Genomic DNA, 19,478 nt, shown 5'->3' on the forward strand with positions numbered 1-19,478 from the left:
CATAGCACTACTGGGCTTGTACCCCAAAGAGATAATAAGGGAAAAGACTTGTACAAGAATATTCATAGCTGCACTCTTTGTGGTGGCCAAAAATTGGAAAATGAAGGGATGCCCTTCAATTGGGGAATGGCTGAACAAATTGTGGTATATGTTGGTGATGGAATACTATTGTGCTAAAAGGAATAATACAGTGGAGGAATTCCATAGAGACTGGAACAACCTCCAGGAAGTGATGCAGAAGGAAAGGAGCAGAACCAGGAAAACATTGTACACAGAGACTGATACATTGTGGTACAATCGAAAGTAATGGACTTCTCCATTAGTGGAGATGCAATGTCCCTGAACAATCTGCAGGGATCTAAAAAACACTATCCACAAGCAGAAGATAAACTGTGGGTGTAAAAATACCGATGAAAAGCAACTGCTTGGCTACAGGGGTGGAGCGGATATGACTGAGGAGAGACTCTAAATGAACACTCTAATGCAAATACCAACCACATGGAAATTGGTTTGAATCAAGAACACATGTGATACCCAGTGGAATTGCGTGTTGGCTGTGGGAGAGGTGGTGGGAGTGGGGGAGGGAAGAAAAGAAAATGATCTTTGTTTCCAATGAATAATGTTTGGAAATGACCAAATAAAAATTAAAAAATAAATAAAAATAAAACCCTTTTCTCTCCCTACTCAAGTTTGGGGGAACTCAAGCTTTGGCATCCTGAGTCCCTTGCTAGTCAAGTTGACTGACCCTGGGTTTGGCCCCTTGGCCACAGTTCAGAAACAGGGCAACAGGAGCTGAGGTAAAGCCTGACAGAATCAAAATGCCTTTTTTCAGGTTTCTCTTCCCTCAGTCCCTTCAATTGAGAAGTGTTGGGGGGAAATTTTCTGTCACAAGCAGGAAAAAGTGGGTAACCCTCAGGATAAAGTCTTATTCCACCTTCTCTCTTCAGCTTCTCCCCACTGAAAGACCAATTGCTCTTCTGAAGATAACCTTCTCTTCCTCAAGATTCCAACCTCCTGCTCCTGGCGCCCCTTCCCCAATGAAGTGATCAGATCCACACACTCTTCAGCCTGGCACTTTTTGTTTAGTGCCTGCCTCTGTCACAAGATCTAATGTTGGGCATTTTAAGTGAAAAATTCAATTATTTAGTTTTTTATTTAAAATTATTCATCTAGTGTGTCATAGAATGATTGAAAATATTTCTTTATTCTGAACTTATGCATTACATAAAGTGAGCATGTCTCAAAGTAGAAAAGTGGTTTGTATATAGAATTAAGAATCTCTACCATATGGAGCTAGAATTATTTTTATTGGTATATAATACATTCAAAATGTTTCTTTCAAATTTATCCTGTTTCTATGGTTTATAAAAAGGTTAATTCTAGGCTTCCTTCTGTTATCTTTTATGGAGATCCTAGGTTTTTTTTTTATAAGAACCCAATATTTGATCAATTACCCCAAATCTATACCACTGAGTCTCCAATGTCTCTTAGACAGTACCATAATGTTTAGATGATCACTGCTTTATAGTACAGTTTAAGATCTCGTACTGGTAGGCTCCCACCATTCACATTTTTCCCCCATTAGTCCCCTTGATATTCCTTTGTACTTCCAGATGAATTTTGTAATTATTTTTTCGAGTTCAATAAAATAGTTTTTTTGGTAGTTTTATTAATATGGTACTGAAAAAGTAAATTAATTTTTACGTAGGAAGTATCATTTTATTATGTTAATTCATCCTAGCCATGAGTCATTGTACTTTCCCAATTATTTAGATCTAGTTTTAATTGTGTGTTTTGTAATTGGGTTCATATAATTCCTGCTTGTCTTGGCAAGTAGATTGCTAAATATTTTATATTGTCTAGGGCAATTAAAATGAAATTTCTTTTTCTAAGTCTTGCTGCTGAATTGTTGTTGGAAATATGGCTGGCAGAGGGTTTCTCCCACTCCCATCTTCTGTGCTAGTTTTGTTGATTTCAGAATCTTAGCAGTAGATAGAAAGCAAACAAGAACAGTTCTAACTTTCAGAAACTGGTTGGGCCTGTGTCTTTGGGCTGAATTGAGAAGAGGCACTAGGAATCAGGACTGGGAAGCCAACACTCCTCCCACCTCCAACACCAGGAAGGAAGTAACAACCAGGCAGGAATAAGGGCTAGTCACAAGACCCAACTGCAACTCCCAGTTGCCCCTTCCCCCACCAACTATCAGTCTTGTTTCCTTTCCAAATAGCCTTCTTACCCTTCCCCCTAACTTTTTGATTTTAGTCAGTCTCTCTCTTTTCCCCTCCCTAATGTTACTCCCTTTCCAATGTCCTCCCCTCTTATTTATTCCCCTCTTACTATAGTGCCTTTTAAATGACCCCCCAACCTCTCCCTCTCTTGTGTAGCTCCCCTCCCCACATGCCCATTTATTATCCTTCTACTTCTCCATAAGAAACAATACAATTCTCTGCCCCAATGGATCTGATTGTTCTCTCTCTGAGTCAATTTCAGTGTGTATAAGATTTAAGTATTACATGTTGCCAAACTCTTCCATTCTTCCATTGAATTGATCTTCTCCCCCTCCCCCATGAGCTTCTTTATGAAAAATATATTTACCCCATTTTATCTCTTTTCCAATTTCTCTTAGTATTAACCTATGTTTACACCTAGTTTTTTAAATACATTTTGACATATCATCCTATACAGTTTGTCACTGTACCCTCTTTCTAGCTAACCTGATGAAAATAACATTTTTTAAGTGTTATCAATATCTTTTCTTATAGAAATACAAATCATTTTTACCTCATTGGGTCCCTTAAAAAGTTTGGTTTTCTTTCTTTTTTCTTTCTTACCTTTTGGTGATTCTCTTGAGTTCTGTTTTGGGGTATGACATTTTCTGTATAAGTCAGGTCTTTCCTTTAGGAATGCTTGGAAGTCTTTTTAAAATTAAATTACCAAAATTTCCAGTGCATGACTATAATCAATATTGCTGGGTAGTTGATTCTTGGTTGTAGACCCAGTTTCTTCATATTCTGTAATATCATATTTTTTGCCTTGCAGTCCATCAGAGTGGATGCAGCCAGTTCCTGTGTTATCCTAACTGTGCATCCATGATATCTGAATGGTTTCTTTGTAGCATCTTTTCCTTAATCTGGAAGTTCTTGAACTTGGCTATAACATTCCTTGGTGTTGTCAATTAGCTATTAAATGCAGCAGGTGGTCTGTGGATTCTTTCAATCTCTACTTTATCCTCTTGTTCAAGAATGCCTGAGCAGTTTTCTTGAATAATTTCCTGTAGAATGATATCCAGACTTTTTTCTTTGGTCATGATTTTCTGGTAGTCCAATGTTTCTTAAATTGTCTCTTCTGGATCTATTTTTTAGGTCTTTTTTTTCCAAGGATCCCTTTTTCTTCTGCAGAGAACTGGAATTAAAAAATGAAGAGATGGAATTGAAAAGAATAATAGAAGAAGAAGGTCAGAAATATAAAAAAGACCTCAAGGAAATTGATGAAAGTGTGAGAGTACAGTTCATATATATATATATATATATATATATATATATATATATATATATATATATATATATGAACTGTATCTATGATTAAAAACCCAGTGTCTGGCTCAAATATTTTCCCTCTTCTTTGTGAATAAAATCTAAATTCTGTGACTTCCAAACTGAAACCAGAGGGGTTCTACAATTAATATCCAGCGTACCTTGAAATAAATCTTATTATATATACATATATGCATATAAATCTCATATACTCACAGCTTAGCAAAGGACCAGACACATAAAAAGCATTTAATGAAGGTCATTTTTTTCTTTCTATATACACATGACAAGATGTATAAATATATACATACACACATTTATATATGTGTCTCTGTGTGTGTAACTTACATCTATATATACACCTCTATCAAAGAACAGGATACATTTTTATCAAAACTCTCCTAACATCATTCTAACTGCAAATGGTCTGGTCACTGTAATTTCCCAGTTCTTATGGCACTTTCACTAATTTTGTCTTTGAACATCTTTACTAGTCCATTCTACAAAATTATAATCTCCCTGGAGACAGAATCTGTCTTTTCCCTTTCATATACAATACTACACACAGAGAGTGGTTTCATTTTATAATATTAAGAAGGAAGACCTACAATGAAGTCCTCCTTCTAATGTCCAACCTGGATGTCTAAACCTCACCAAGTTGGTAACATCTTAGTGCTCTGGGAAACTCTCTGCAACTAGAGAGCAATGGAAGTGACACTTTCCTTCAAAAAGTTAATTCTTCACTGGGAGATCTTTTTGCCTTTGAATTCTATCCCTAACTTCATCTACTATGTCTATTCCTATCCCCTTTCCCTTTCCCATCCCCATTTCGACCTCTATAAGAATGTCTATCCCTATCCCTAACTTCATGTTAATCCTTAAATCTATTTTGATTATTATTCCCTGACAACCTATTCATGGAATTTGTGTATAAGTATTTTTCATGTATAGTATTAAGGGGTTAATTGGAGAGCAGAGAGGCCAGATAAGTGGCTAGCAGGTACAAATGAGTTATTTATGGAATAGTTATGAATGCTGGAGAAAAAAAGGATTGAATAATTTGAAATTAATAGAATTATTATGGTTGCACAAATTTCAGACTAACAACTTGATAGAGAAACTTAAAAAATACGTGAACATATCTGAAGTAAATATCGGAAATCAGCCTGAGGAGACAGTAAAAGAAGATATAACAACAGGGCAATTATTGGCCGCAGAGGATATCAGTTTAGGTAAGAGTTTGATTCTTGATTAGGCTGAAAGGAATCAATTAGTGTCAAGAAAAGAGGCAGCAGAGGTTATAATGTAAATATGGAATTTTAGCTGATAAACATTCTGTAGGTCTATTAACACAAATATTTTTAATTTTTTAATTGTACAATTTTAATTTTAAATTAAAAATTTTTTTTAAATTAAAAATATTTAAATGTTACATGGAGAAACAATTTTTGACAAGTTTTTTTTTTTTTACCGTTTTAAAATTCAGATTTGCTACTTACCCTCCTCCCGCTCCCAGACAAGATGATTAATAGGAGAGAGGAGGATATACCCATACTTTCATGTTATACATACTTCCATATTATTTCTGTCCATAGATGATAGAAGACACCTATCACTCTTACAATATAAATCTCATGAAGTTTATATTATAGGAGCAGATGTCAGGTTTTGATCTGTCCTTAGCTTCTAAAATTCTGTCTTTGGCTACAGACACTATTTTCTTCATGTTTTGTATTCTTATAAGTTTGACTTGGTTCTCTATATATTTGAGAAATGAGGCTTTAGTCAGATACTTTATATAACCCCCCCCATTGGTTGTTTCCTAGATTTGTTGTTTCCTTTCTCATTGGTTTTATTTCAGTAATATCTTTTAAATTTAATTAAATTAAAATACTTTTTAAAATTAAGTAAACCATGATTTATATATTTGATTTTTTTTCACAAAACCAAATTTTTTTCTTATTTGTTAGTTCTATAGTTTTATTTCAATTTATTCATATCTCCCTTGATTTTCAGGATTTCCAAATTGCCGTTTAATTATGGGCTTTTAATTTGTTCTTTTATAGTTTTTTTACTTGCCTAAGCAATTAATTGATGTTCTGTTTCTCTATTTTATTAATATAAGCTATGAGATATGAATTTCCTTCTATGTAGTACTTAGTTACATCCCATAAATTTTGTTTGCATTCCATAAATGTTGTTAATGAAATTGTTATTTGTTTCTATGATTTAATCTTTGATCCATTTGCTCTTTAGGAAAAGATTGTTTCTAATTCTAAAAATTAGTTTCTAATTTATTTTTAGTCTTCTGCATTTTGTGTCACTTTTCTAGCATTCTGGTCTGAAAAGTATGGATTTAATATTTCTGTTTCTATACATTTGGATGTGAGGCTTTTATGACCACTTATGTGGTTGATTTTTGTGAAAGTCACACATATTGCTGAGAAAAAGTGCTTTCCTTTCTATTTCCCTTCAGTTTTCTCCAGAGGTCTATCATGTCTGGGTTTTCTAAAGTTCTCTTTACCTTCTTAACTTCTTTCTTGTTTATTTTCTGATTGGATTTATCTACTTTTGACAGGGGAACGTTGAGATATTCCCCACTAGTAATATTTTTATTTTATTTTTCCTTCTGTAACTTCTTTAATTCTTCCTTTATGAATATGGATGCTATGCCATTTGATGCATAAATGTTTAATAATGATATTGTTTTCATTATCTATCAAACCTTTTATCATTATGTACTTTCTTTCCTTATTTCCTTTGATCAGATCAGTCTTTGCTTTTGATTTGTCTGAAATCAGATTTGCTATCCTGGCTTTTATTACTTTATTTGAGGCATAGTATATGCTACTCGAGCCTCTTTTATTCTGTGTGTGTTGTCTCCATGTTTTAAATGTGTTTCTTGTGGGCAGAATAATGTGGTGTTCTGGTTTTTTTAAACAACTCTGCTATCCTTTTCTGTTTCATGTGTAAATTCAGCCCATTCATAAATCCACATAATCATTACTAATTGTGTTTTCATGCATCTTATTTTCCCCCTTTATTTTTCTCTTTCTCTCTTCTTAGCCTTTCCATGTTCATAGATGTTTTGTTATTGACTATCACCTCCCCCAATTCAACCCTCCTTTTTTGTTCACCCTCAACCCCTTATTCTCTCTAACCTCCTACTTCCCTATAGGGTAAGATAAGTTTCTACAGATGAATATGGCTGTTATTTCCTTTTTGAGCTAGTTCTGATGAGAGTAAGGTCCAATCAGAGTTAAAGCACATCTCCTCCACTGGATTTGCTGTTTATGTGCCTGTTAAGGAGAAATAGTTTGCCTCCTTCTAGATCTCCTTTTCTCTCTTCTCCATTTATTCCTCTTTCCCATTCCCTCCCTTTTAATATCATCCCATCTTATTTAGCTTCCTTTCTTTGATGCATACCCCTTTTATTGCTCCAATATTAAGTATTTTAGATACTTTAATCTTAAGTATTATTTTCAATATTAAGTATTTTAGATTCTTAGCTTTAGCTTGCCTTTGAAATATTATAGATGTCTTAATTATTTCAATGATTATCTTGCCAGGTATGAATGAACTCAATTCAACTTTCGCAAAACTATCAAGTATTCTTCTTCTCTTGAGTTTTGAATTTAGTCATCAAATTTTGTTTTCAACTTTTTTGAATGAGAAAAGTCCAAATTTCTCTATTTCATTAAAGAGCAGTTGTTACCTTTTGGAAGTTTAATCTTGGTTTTACTCGGTGTATAATTCTAGGTTGCAGTCCTTTAAATCTTTGCTTTTCAGAATGTCATATTCTGTGCCTTCCAGTCCTTTCATGTAAAAACTGCTATGTCCTGGAGAATCCTGACTATGGCTCCTCAATATTTAAAATGTTTCCTTCTGGCAGCTTCTACTACTTTTTCTGTGGCCTGGGAGTTCTGGAATTTGGTTATAGTAGTACTGGGGTATTTTATTTTGGGTTCTCTTTCAGGAAGAGATTGGTGGATTCTCTCTATTTCTATTTCCCCCTCTTGTTTGAGGATATCGTAATATTCCCTGAGGACTTCTTAAAATATGGAATTCAGGATTTTCTATTGATCATGGTTTTCAGGTATTCTGATGATCTTCAGATGATTTCTCCTGGGTCTATTTTCTAGGCTGGTCATATTTACAATTCAAGTATTTCAGACTTTCTTCTATTTTTTTTTTAAATTTTGGATTTTGTTTCATTGTTTCTTGCTTGTATTTCAGACTTTCTTCTATTTTTTTTTTAAATTTTGGATTTTGTTTCATTGTTTCTTGCTTATGGTTTCATTAACTTCTATCAGTCCAATTCTAATTTTAAGGAGTTTTCTTTCTTGAGTTTTTGGGTTTCCTTTTCCACTTGACAGTCTTTTCTTTAAAGGGTTGTTTCCTTCAGGTTTTGTTTTGTTTGTTTTGGTTTGGGGTTTGTTTTTTTGTTTTGTTTTGTTTGTTTGTTTGTTGTTGTTGTTGTTTTTTTTTTGGTCTCTATTCCCATTTGATGGATTCAATTAATTAGGAAGTTTTTTTCTTCAATGATTTTTTTCCCCCAGCTGTTGAGTTTTTCAGTTAATTCCCTTATATTTTTTAACTTCTTACAGGGATTCTTTTTAAGATCTAAACTCCTTGCCCACTTTCTTTTCAGGCTTCACATGTTTCCTTTATAGCATTGTTGTCCTCTTCTGAGTCCATATATTGATCTTCCTTGTCACTAAAGTACATTTCCCAGGTCAGTTTTATCTTTTTTTACTTGTTTTTCCATTTTTTTCTTTCCTTTGTAACCATATTTATCTTTTGAGATCCTTCTCTGTTCCTGGAGTAAAAGGGTATATTGTTCTAAGATTACAGAGTACTCTTCTCTGGTATTTGGTGTAGGACTAGCTGCCCTTGTTCCTCGTGGTTTGTCTGTCATGGAGACAGCAGTACTGGCATGTTCTGGGGTGGTTGGCAACTGTTTCATTCAACTATATTTAGCATTATGACTTACCAGTTCCCCCATTGTTTTGTGGGTTAGTCTGGTCCCCACTATGCTGCTTCACTGCCCCTACCAAGTAGCCTGTGTGGAAAAGGCTCCCTGCTTTGATTTCTACTGCCCCAGGCTTTCCCCCACCACATGTAAGTAAGTAAATTACTTCACTGTAGTTCTAGTTCCCCCTTCTTGCATCCCTGTAACCTCAAGATTCTTTTGCCATTTGGAAGTGGATAGTTCATTGTTAATTCTAGTTCCATCTTTACTCCTTTGGAGTCCCAAGGCTCTGATGTCACATGAGAGTTTGAAGGTTCCTTACCTTCTCTACCTGTATAGAGTGACTCCAGCTGGGATCCAAGATCTGCCAGTACTATCAGATTGCTCTCTTCTCGTACCTACAGTGAGATGCTGCTTCCAAGTAAAGGAGAAAATCCTACAAGAAGCCAAGAAGAAGAGCTTCAGATATAAGGGGGCTCCCATAAGGATCACACACGACTTAGCGGCTAACACACTAAGAGACCGCAAAGCATGGAACATGATATTTAGAAAGGCAAGAGAGCTGGGTCTCCAACCAAGAATCAACTACCCAGCAAAACTGACTATATACTTCCAGGGGAAAGTATGGGCATTCAACAAAATAGAAGATTTCCAAGCATTTGCTAAGAAAAGACCAGAGCTCTGTGGGAAAGTTCGATATCCAAGCACAGAAAGCAAGAGAAACATGAAAAGGTAAATAGGAAAGAAAGAGAAAAGGAGATAAATCTTATCTTTTTCTTTAAGTCAAACTCTCTTCTATAAGGACTACATTTACATCAAATTATATATATTAATATGTGGGGAAAATGTTTTGTGTAACTCATGAATTGTATCATCATAAGAGTAGTTAGAAGAAACATGCATAGGGAAAGATTGGGGCATTAAGAAGATTTGGGGAAAGTGGGGGCAAAGAAAGGAAAAGGGAGGGGGGAACCGTCGATAATACTAAGATTAACTTCAAGAAATGGGGGGAGGAATCAATAGAATAATCTTTCCCATATAAAGATACACGTGGGAAGGGGAGGGAAGAACTCTTATATGAGAAGGAGAGGAAGAGAGCATGAAGTGGAATTACTCAAACCTTACTTCTCAGTGAAATCAAACCTGAGAGGGAAGAAAATCTAGATCCAGTGGGATCCTGAATTCCTTCTTATCCATTAGGGCAAGAAAGAAAGGAAAATTAAGGAGGGGGAGGGGAGGGGGAGGGAGAGGGAGTACAAAAAGGGAGGGAAGGAGAGGGGGAAGGGGAAGGGAGCACAAAAAGGGAGGGGCTAGAAAGGGAAGCATCTCAAGGGAGGGGACTAGGGGGACTGACCTAAAGTAAATCACTTGTTCAAAAGGAGAAAGCTAAAGAAGAAAGGTCAGAACTAGGGGAAGATATCAAAATGCCAGCGAATCCACAAATGACAATCATAACTTTGAATGTGAATGGGATGAACTCACCCATAAAACGTAGACAAATAGCAGATTGGATTAGAACCCCAAACCCTACCATTTGTTGTCTTCAAGAAACACATATGAGGTGGGTTGACACTCACAAGGTTAGAATTAAAGGTTGGAGTAAGACCTTTTGGGCTTCAACTGATAGAAAGAAGGCAGGAGTTGTAATCATGATATCTGACAAAGCCAAGGCACAAATAGACCTGGTCCAAAGGGATAGGGAAGGTAAATATATTCTGCTAAAAGGGAGTATAGACAATGAGGAAATATCACTAAACAACATGTATGCACCAAATGGTATCGCATCCAAATTTTTAATAGATAAACTAGGAGAATTGAAGGAGGAAATAGACAGTAAAACCATATTAGTGGGAGACTTGAACCAACCACTATCAAATTTAGTCAAATCAAACCAAAAAATAAACAAGAAAGAGGTAAAAGAGGTGAATGAAATCTTAGAAAAATTAGAGTTAATAGACATATGGAGAAAAATAAATAGGGACAAAAAAGAATACACCTTCTTTTCAGCACCACATGGCACATTCACAAAAATAGATCATACACTAGGTCATAGAAACATGGCACTCAAATGCAGAAAAGCAGAAATAATAACTGCAGCCTTTTCAGATCACAAGGCAATTAAAATATTGATCGGCAAGGGTACATGGAGACCCAAATCAAAAATTAATTGGAAATTAAATAACATGATACTCCAAAATCGGATAGTTAGAGAAGAAATCATAGAAACAATTAACAATTTCGTTGAAGAAAATGAAAACGGCGAAACATCCTTTCAAACCTTATGTGATGCAGCCAAGGCAGTACTTAGAGGAAAATTCATATCACTGAGTGCATATATTAACAAATTAGGGAGGACAGAGACCACGGAATTGGAAATGCAAATCAAAAAACTTGTGAATGAACAAATTAAAAACCCCCAGAAGAAAACCATACTAGAGATCCTAAAAATTAAGGGAGAAATTAATAAAATCGAAAGTGACAGAACTATTAAGCTAATAAACAAGAGTAGAAGCTGGTACTTTGAAAAAACAGACAAAATAGACAAAGTACTGGTTAATCTAATTAAAAAAAGGAAAGAAGAAAGGCAAATTAACAGCATCAAGGATGAAAAGGGGGATCTCACCTCCAATGAAGAGGAAATTAAGGCAATCATTAAAAACTACTTTGCCCAACTATATGGTAATAAATACACCAACGTAGGTGATATGGATGAATATTTACAAAAATATAAATTGCCTAGACTAACAGAAGAAGAAATAGTTTTCTTAAATAATCCCATATCAGAAAAAGAAATCCAACAGGCCATCAAAGAACTTCCTAAGAAAAAATCCCCAGAGCCTGATGGATTCACCAGTGAATTCTATCAAACATTCAGAGAACAGTTAATCCCAATACTATACAAACTATTTGACATAATAAGCAAAGAGGGAGTTCTATGAAACTCCTTTTATGACACAAGCATGGTACTGATTCCAAAACCAGGCAGGCCAAAAACAGAGAAAGAAAATTATAGACCAATCTCCCTAATGAATATAGATGTAAAAATCTTAAATAGAATACTAGCAAAAAGACTCCAGCAAGTGACTAGAAGGGTCATCCACCATGATCAAGTAGGATTTATACCAGGGATGCAGGGCTGGTTCAACATTAGGAAAACTATCCACATAATTGAACACATCAACAAGCAAACCAACAAGAACCACATGATTATCTCAATAGATGCAGAAAAAGCCTTTGATAAAATATAACACCCATTCCTACTAAAAACACTAGTAAGCATAGGAATAGAAGGGTCATTCCTAAAAATAATAAACAGTATATATCTAAAACCATCAGCCAATATCATCTGCAATGGGGATAAACTAAATCCATTCCCATTAAGATCAGGAGTGAAACAAGAATGCCCATTATCACCTCTATTATTTGACATTGTATTAGAAACACTAGCAGTAGCAATTAGAGAAGAAAAAGAAATTGAAGGCATCAAAATAGGCAAGGAGGAGACCAAGTTATCACTTTTTGCAGATGACATGATGGTCTACTTAAAGAATCCTAGAGATTCAACCAAAAAGCTGATTGAAATAATCAACAACTTTAGCAAAGTTGCAGGATACAAAATAAACCCACATAAGTCATCAGCATTTCTATATAATTCCAACACAGCTCAGCAGCAAGAACTAGAAAGAGAAATCCCATTCAAAATTACCCTAGACAAAATAAAATACTTAGGAATCTATCTCCCGAGACAAACACAGGATCTATATGAACACAACTACAAAACACTTTCCACACAACTAAAACTAGACTTGAACAATTGGAAACACATTAACTGCTCATGGGTAGGATGAGCCAATATAATAAAAATGACCACCCTACCCAAACTCATCTATCTATTTAGTGCCATACCCATGGAAATTCCAAAAAAAATTTTTTTACTGATTTAGAAAAAACCATAACAAAGTTCATTTGGAAGAACAAAAGATCAAGGATATCCAGGGAAATAATGAAAAAAAAAACACACATATGATGGGGGCCTTGCAGTCCCTGACCTTAAACTATATTACAAAGCAGCAGTCATCAAAACAATTTGGTACTGGCTAAGAGACAGAAAGGAGGATCAGTGGAATAGAATGGGGGCAAGCAACCTCAGCAAGACAGTATATGACAAACCCAAAGATCCCAGCTTTTGGGACAAAAATCCACTATTTCATAAAAACTGCTGGGAAAATTGGAGGACAGTGTGGGAAAGATTAGGCTTAGATCAACACCTCACACCCTACACCAAGATAAATTCAAAATGGGTGAATGACTTGAACATAAAGAAACTATAAGAAAATTAGGTGAACACAGAATAGTATATATGTCAGACCTTTGGGAAGGGAAATACTTCAAAACCAAGCAAGAATTAGAAAGAGTTACAAAATGCAAAATAAATAATCTGGATTACATCAAATTAAAAAGTTTTTGTACAAACAAAACCAATGTAACCAAAATCAGAAGGGTAGCAACAAATTGGGAAACAATCTTCATAAAAACCTCTGACAAAGGTTTAATTACTCAAATTTATATAGAACTAAATCAATTGTACAAAAAATCAAGCCATTCTCGAATTGACAAATGGGCAAGGGACATGAACAGGCAGTTCGCAGCCAAAGAAATCAAAACTATTAACAAGCACATGAAAAAGTGCTCTACATCTCTTATAATCAGAGAGATGCAAATCAAAACAACTCTGAGGTATCACCTCACACCTAGCAGATTGGCTAACATGACAGCTATGGAAAGTAATGAATGCTGTAGGGGATGTGGCAAAGTGGGGACATTAATTCATAGCTGGTGGAGTTGTGAATTGATCCAACCATTCTGGAGGGCAATTTGGAACTATGCCCAAAGGGCGATAAAAGAATGTCTGCCCTTTGATCCAGCCATAGCACTGCTGGGTCTGTACCCCAAAGAGATAATGGACAAAAAGACTTGTACAAAAATATTCATAGCTGCGCTCTTTGTGGTGGCCAAAAATTGGAAAATGAGGGGATGCCCTTCAATTGGAGAATGGCTGAATAAATTGTGGTATATGTTGGTAATGGAATACTATTGTGCCAAAAGGAATAATAAAGTGGAGGAATTCCATGGAGACTGGAACAACCTCCAGGAAGTGATGCAGAGTGAAAGGAGCAGAACCAGGAAAACATTGTACACAGAGACTGATACATTGTGGTACAATCGAAGGTGATGGACTTCTCCATTAGTATCAATGCAATGTCCCTGAACAATCTGCAGGGATATAAAAAATACTACCCACAAGCAGAGGATAAATTGTGGGAGTAAAAACACCAATTAAAAGCAACTGCTTGACTACAGGGTTGGAGGAGAGAAGACTGAGGAGAGACTCTAAATGAACACTATAATGCAAATTCCAACAACAGGGAAATGGGTTTGAGTCAAGAACACATGTGATTACCAGTGGAATCATTTGTCGGCTATGGGAGAGGGAAAGGTGGGGGGGAGGGGAGGAAAATAAAATGATCTTTGTTTCCAGTGAATAATGTATGAAAACGACAAAATAAAATAATGTTTAAAAATTAAAAAAAAAAAAAGAAAAAGAGTATGATAAGAAATGGACCTCGTCAAGTGAACAAAACTGTTAAGTGAAATAAAAATGAATTGATGTTTCAGAGTTTTATGCTCAAAACAGTGAGAATTGAGCATCACCTCCACTCTGTCATCTGTGACTTAATCTTTAATATTTTAAATGGATTCAGTGAGTTTGAGTAAATATGTTTTTAGTGAATCACTAAACATTTATGAAGTGCCTCTAGTGTCCAAGGCAATTTTATACCTGCTGAGGCCAGGAAGGATGGTCAGAAACAATCTCTCTTCTCAGGAACTGGCGGTCTAGAAGAGGAGTCAACATGCTAACAATGATGCATGAAAAAGCAATCTACAATAGGATAAAAATGGAAATAATAAGAGAGAAAAGAAACCAAAAATGAAGGGATTCAAGAAAGGGTTTTCATCTTAGACTTGGAAGTAGCCAGAGGAGTGTATCACTAGAAACAAGAACAGAATGTTCTCTGAGAAATGGATTGTCTTATTTGGGAAGGATTTCAGATAGCATCGGGGTGGAGTTAGAAGGATCAAAATATCATATCAGAAGCCTAGAAAGGTGCAGCTTTGTGTCTGTGTTTGTGTGTGTGTGTGTGTGTGTGTGTGTGTGTGTGTGTGTTTTGAATCATTTTCAATTGCAAACAATATTTAATACTAAATCTAGGAGGAGATAGGAAATCTTTACAGACTACTGTGTAGAAAGACAGATATAAGGTGACATAGTTATACCTTTCTTTGAAAGCTCAATGCTGGAAGCACTGGATTAGGGAAGGATATGGCAGATTTTGCAGCAATAATGCAGGCTTCAGGGGAGAAAGACCTGCTAAGAAGTTTTGTGTGACAGAAGGGCAGGCCATGTTAGAGAGAAATGTTGGAAACGTCTCCACAGATAAGCTTTGGCAACTGGCTGGATGGAGGAGGAAAGATGGACTGAGCCTGTGAAGAAGACAATAGTTGGTGAGGCAGGGTGATGAAATAGTGAGAGAGAGAAGAGGAAGAGGGGAGATTTTCTGATTAGAAAATAAGAATTTCAGCTTTGGAAATACTGAATATCAGATGTTTATAGGACAATGGTATAATTTAGAGAGGCATCACCTACCAAAAATTCCAGACTGGGATCTGGAAAGCTTACCACAATCTCAACACCCAAAGATTAAAGTCCAAATATTTGGAGAATTAAAAAAAAACCCAGCCCAATATACTTCTTTTTCACTGTCCTCTGATCAGGACTGATCTTCCTTCACCACTCTGCCTACTGCTGCTGTCATAGAGCTAGAGAAAACATGCTTTATGATGTCAGCAATAATTCACATTAGCTGTTGGGAGTGGAGCTATGTGGCAACGTGAGAGTGGTTTGGGTTCCTGAGTTGATTACATTAAAAAATTCATTTAAAAATATTTTTTCTCAACACTTTTCACATTTACATAAAAGTTTTTTTTTTTTTAATTTTACATAGTTACAAGAGCCTTAGTTTAAAAGCCCTGGTTCACTTAAAAAAAAAAAAAAAAACCCTTGCCTTCTCACTTAGAATCAATGCTGTGTATAGTTTCCACAGCAGAAGAGTGGTAAGGGCTAGTCAATGGGGTTTAAGCGACTTGCCCAGGGTCACCAAGCTAGGAAGTGTCTGCGGACACATTTGAACCCAGGACTTGGCTCTCAATTCACCGAGTCACCCAACTGCCTCCAAAATGGTTCATTCTTGAAAGAAAATTGAAAAAAGTTACTTTTCTTTTGATGAGTTACATGAATGATTCAAGTCATCCAAGTATCCCTGAAACTCATAAATTCTTTTAGATGGTTTCTGAGGAACTGAAGCTAACATGAGAAAAATGTTCCCTAGAAACTTACCCAGTCACCTGTGGGGAAACAATAACAGCAGATTCTAAAGAATGCCAGAAAAAGGAGTCCATGAATTTGTAAGAACACATATTTCTATATATATGATATGTCTGAGGAAGCAGAGACAGTTCTGTACTTGCTACCTCTGGACTAAGCCATATTATCCTCCTTGAGGGCTGGTTGTTTCTCTCAAGCTCGGTGCCCACCATAAATACTTGTTGGCTAACTGGATTGATAAATGGAATTGTTTACACACTCGTTGCTAGGGGAGCTTGTTTTGAAACTTAGGAAGTAAAATTATGTAAGTCTCAAGAAAGAAAAAGAAGTCTAAATATTAAATGTTTAAAGGTGGTAAAATGAAAAGATTATAGGCCTAAGCTGAGGTATCTGTTAACTTTTACTGCTGCTTTTTGACTGCTGGCTGACCATTCTGAGTTTCAAGGCAACTGAAGAGTTGATTCAAAAGAAATGACTGGTGGTTCCCTTAAGAGGGCCAAACACTCAACAGCCAATAAGAGATCATAGAACATAGAACAACTGTCAGGTTACCAAGGAATCAGGAGGATTATAAATAAAGGGAGGAGACTGGGGAGGTCATTCCTGCAAAGGAAACCAAGGAGGTAGGATGTGTTAAGGATTGGAAGGGTGGCAGTTTGATAAATTGTGGAATTATTTGTTTTAGAGTAGTTGCTGGGGATTTCTTTTTGTTGTGGAATGTTTTGATATGGAATTGGTGATTTTTGATGTATACATTTTTAAAAAATATTGATAAACAGAATTCTAAAGGGGATCTCAGAGATTTTGTCTATTTTCAAAGGAATTGAAGATTATTGAGGAATCTATAAATATTTTAAAATACTATAGCAGGTTCCAGGGGGAAAATATATAATAACCAATATCTCCTAACGTGTTTTTTTTTTTATTTTAATTCTTTTTCTTTTTAACTTTTAACATCATTTCATGTTTTCTGTCTCATATGATTTTCACAATTTTGGTCAGTCATCTAGTGAACAAATCTATTAATATTGGGGAAAGAAGGAGTGGGATAAATCGTGGAAATTCATCTTTATATAAATATTTTGAAACATAAACCAATCTATATGTATGTACTACATTTAAATAAATATAAATGTCTGAATATAAAGATGAAATTCAATTAATATCAATTAGTAATTAATGATCATCAATTAGTAATTGTCACTAATGAATAATTGATTAATGATCACCAAGGAGTAATTATTATTAATTAATAATTGATTAATATTAGTTATTGATTATCAATCATTAAATTATTAAATTTTATTTTTATTTATATACATTTATTTAATTTATTTATTTTTAAACAATTTTATTTCATATTTATATATTTTTATTTATTAAATTATGTATTTTAATTTAATTTATTTACATTTAAAAGTATTTATTTTATATATTTTATTTAAGTAATTATATTTATTTATAAATTCATTTATAATTAATAGAATTTAAAAATTTATTAAATTATTAAAATATTGATTATTATTAATTATTGAAAATCACTAATTGATGATCAGTAATTGATCACTTATTAATTAGTGATAATTACTAATTGATGATCATTAATTAATAATAGACAATAATTATTATTTTAACCATCATTATTAATTACTATTAAACAATTATTAATTAATCTGCATTGATTAATAATTAATATTAATCAATTAATAATTATTGATCAGTAATGAATAAAGTCATGATAATTTATTAATAATTAAATTAAATTATTTTAATGGATTGTCATTAATTAATAATTGATAATGGTTATTATTTATAATAATTATTAATTAATATTAAGTAATTATTGATTAATGATAATTGACATTAATTATTTTATTCTCATTATTATTAATTACATCAAACAATTATTGATTTATTATCTTGAATTAATATTAACTGATTATTATTTGATGATAATTAATAATTAATATTAACATATAATTGATGAGCATCAAATAATCCTTAATTCAATTTGTTTGATATTAATTAATAATGATGGTTAAAATAATAATTAATGATGATCAATTAGTTATTGTCACTAATTAATAATTCATTATTTAATGAACCTCAATTGGTAATTATCCTTAATTAATAATTGATTAATATTAATTATTGATCATAAAATTATTGTGGTTTTGTTCATGTATATTTAATTAATTAATTTATTTTTAAATGGATTTTGTTGATATATAAATATATTTTATTTATTAAATTATTTATTTTTAAATTTAATTTTATGTATTTATAAATTAATTTAATTTAATTTTAAAATCAATTTAAATAATATTTTATTAAATTCTTAAATAATAAACCATTAGTTATTAAATATTGATTGATAATAATTATTAATTAGTGAAAATTACTAATTGATGATAATTAATCAATAATATTTTGGTATTGATTTTTAAGTAAGTAACAATTAACTGATTATGAATTAATGATAATTAATCAATAATTGCTTCATAATAATTAATGATTATAAGTAATCAATATCAACGATAAATTAATGATCATGAATTAATAGTCGATCAATGCCAATTATTAATACATAGCAATTGTTAATGATAATCAGTTAATAATTGATTATATAATAATTAAATTATTATAATACAATATATAATATAATATAATACAATATAATAATTATTATATTTTAAATACTGATTAAATTTCATTAATTAATATTAATATGTATTTAATATTAAAGGATTGTTTTAGAATATAAAGAAAAGAATGTTAGTCAATATGCCTTGTACCACTTACCATAAACATTTCTTAGGCTATAGCAAAATTGTATATAGCTTTAGAATTCCTCCCCTTCCATTAGATATAATGCTGAATTTTTCCCGTCAAATTTAATGAACATACAGGAGTAAATTTGAACATATGAGATACATTTTGAAATGAAATATTACTCTTGTGTATATTGGGGCTGAACACTTAGATAAAAGGAATTTTTAAGGGGGTATCATTTAATGTCAAGAGACTGATCAAGAAAACTAATTTTTACAAATAAAATTAATACACCACTGTACTTTGAAATTATTTATATTTTGTTGACCATGCACTTTAAAAATTATTTTTATTTTTATTCAAGTAAAGATCAGAATTTTCTTGTTCAAGAACCTTGTTTATAGCTTTTAATCTTCTCTGTGAAAAAATGATGCAAAGAAGAGTCCAGAACCTCGATTTATTTTCTTGTCAAATAGACAAAGGTAAGCTTTAACTATAAAATTGCTTATTTCATACATGTATGCCATTCTTCATCAGTTTTATTTTTATTAAGCTTGTTTTTCATATCAATAAATATCAAATATAGAGAATATTAAAATATTAGGAATAACTCCCAAATGAAGATTAAAGAGTGTAACTGATAAATATTTTTGATATCATATAAATAAATATTTTTGATATCATAACTTTTAAAATAGTGTCAGAAAGGTGAGTCATAGCAATAAGGCAAAAAATTTAAGGAATAATCTGTAAAATC

General features: G+C 33.2%; 1 protein-coding gene across 1 annotated transcript in view; it reads left to right on the forward strand.

Annotated features, from left to right (window-relative positions):
- The first annotated feature begins 4,697 nt into the window (after window positions 1-4,697).
- LOC103098397 (neurabin-1-like) overlaps window positions 4,698-19,478 on the forward strand; it is a 93,684-nt gene continuing 78,903 nt past the window's right edge. Inside the window, exon 1 of the mRNA XM_056793270.1 lies at window positions 4,698-4,765. The gene's annotated coding sequence lies outside the window, so the exon portion shown is untranslated. The remainder of the gene's footprint in view (window positions 4,766-19,478) is intronic.

This window comes from Monodelphis domestica, chromosome 4, assembly GCF_027887165.1.
Source record: "Monodelphis domestica isolate mMonDom1 chromosome 4, mMonDom1.pri, whole genome shotgun sequence".
Taxonomy (NCBI): domain Eukaryota; kingdom Metazoa; phylum Chordata; class Mammalia; order Didelphimorphia; family Didelphidae; genus Monodelphis; species Monodelphis domestica.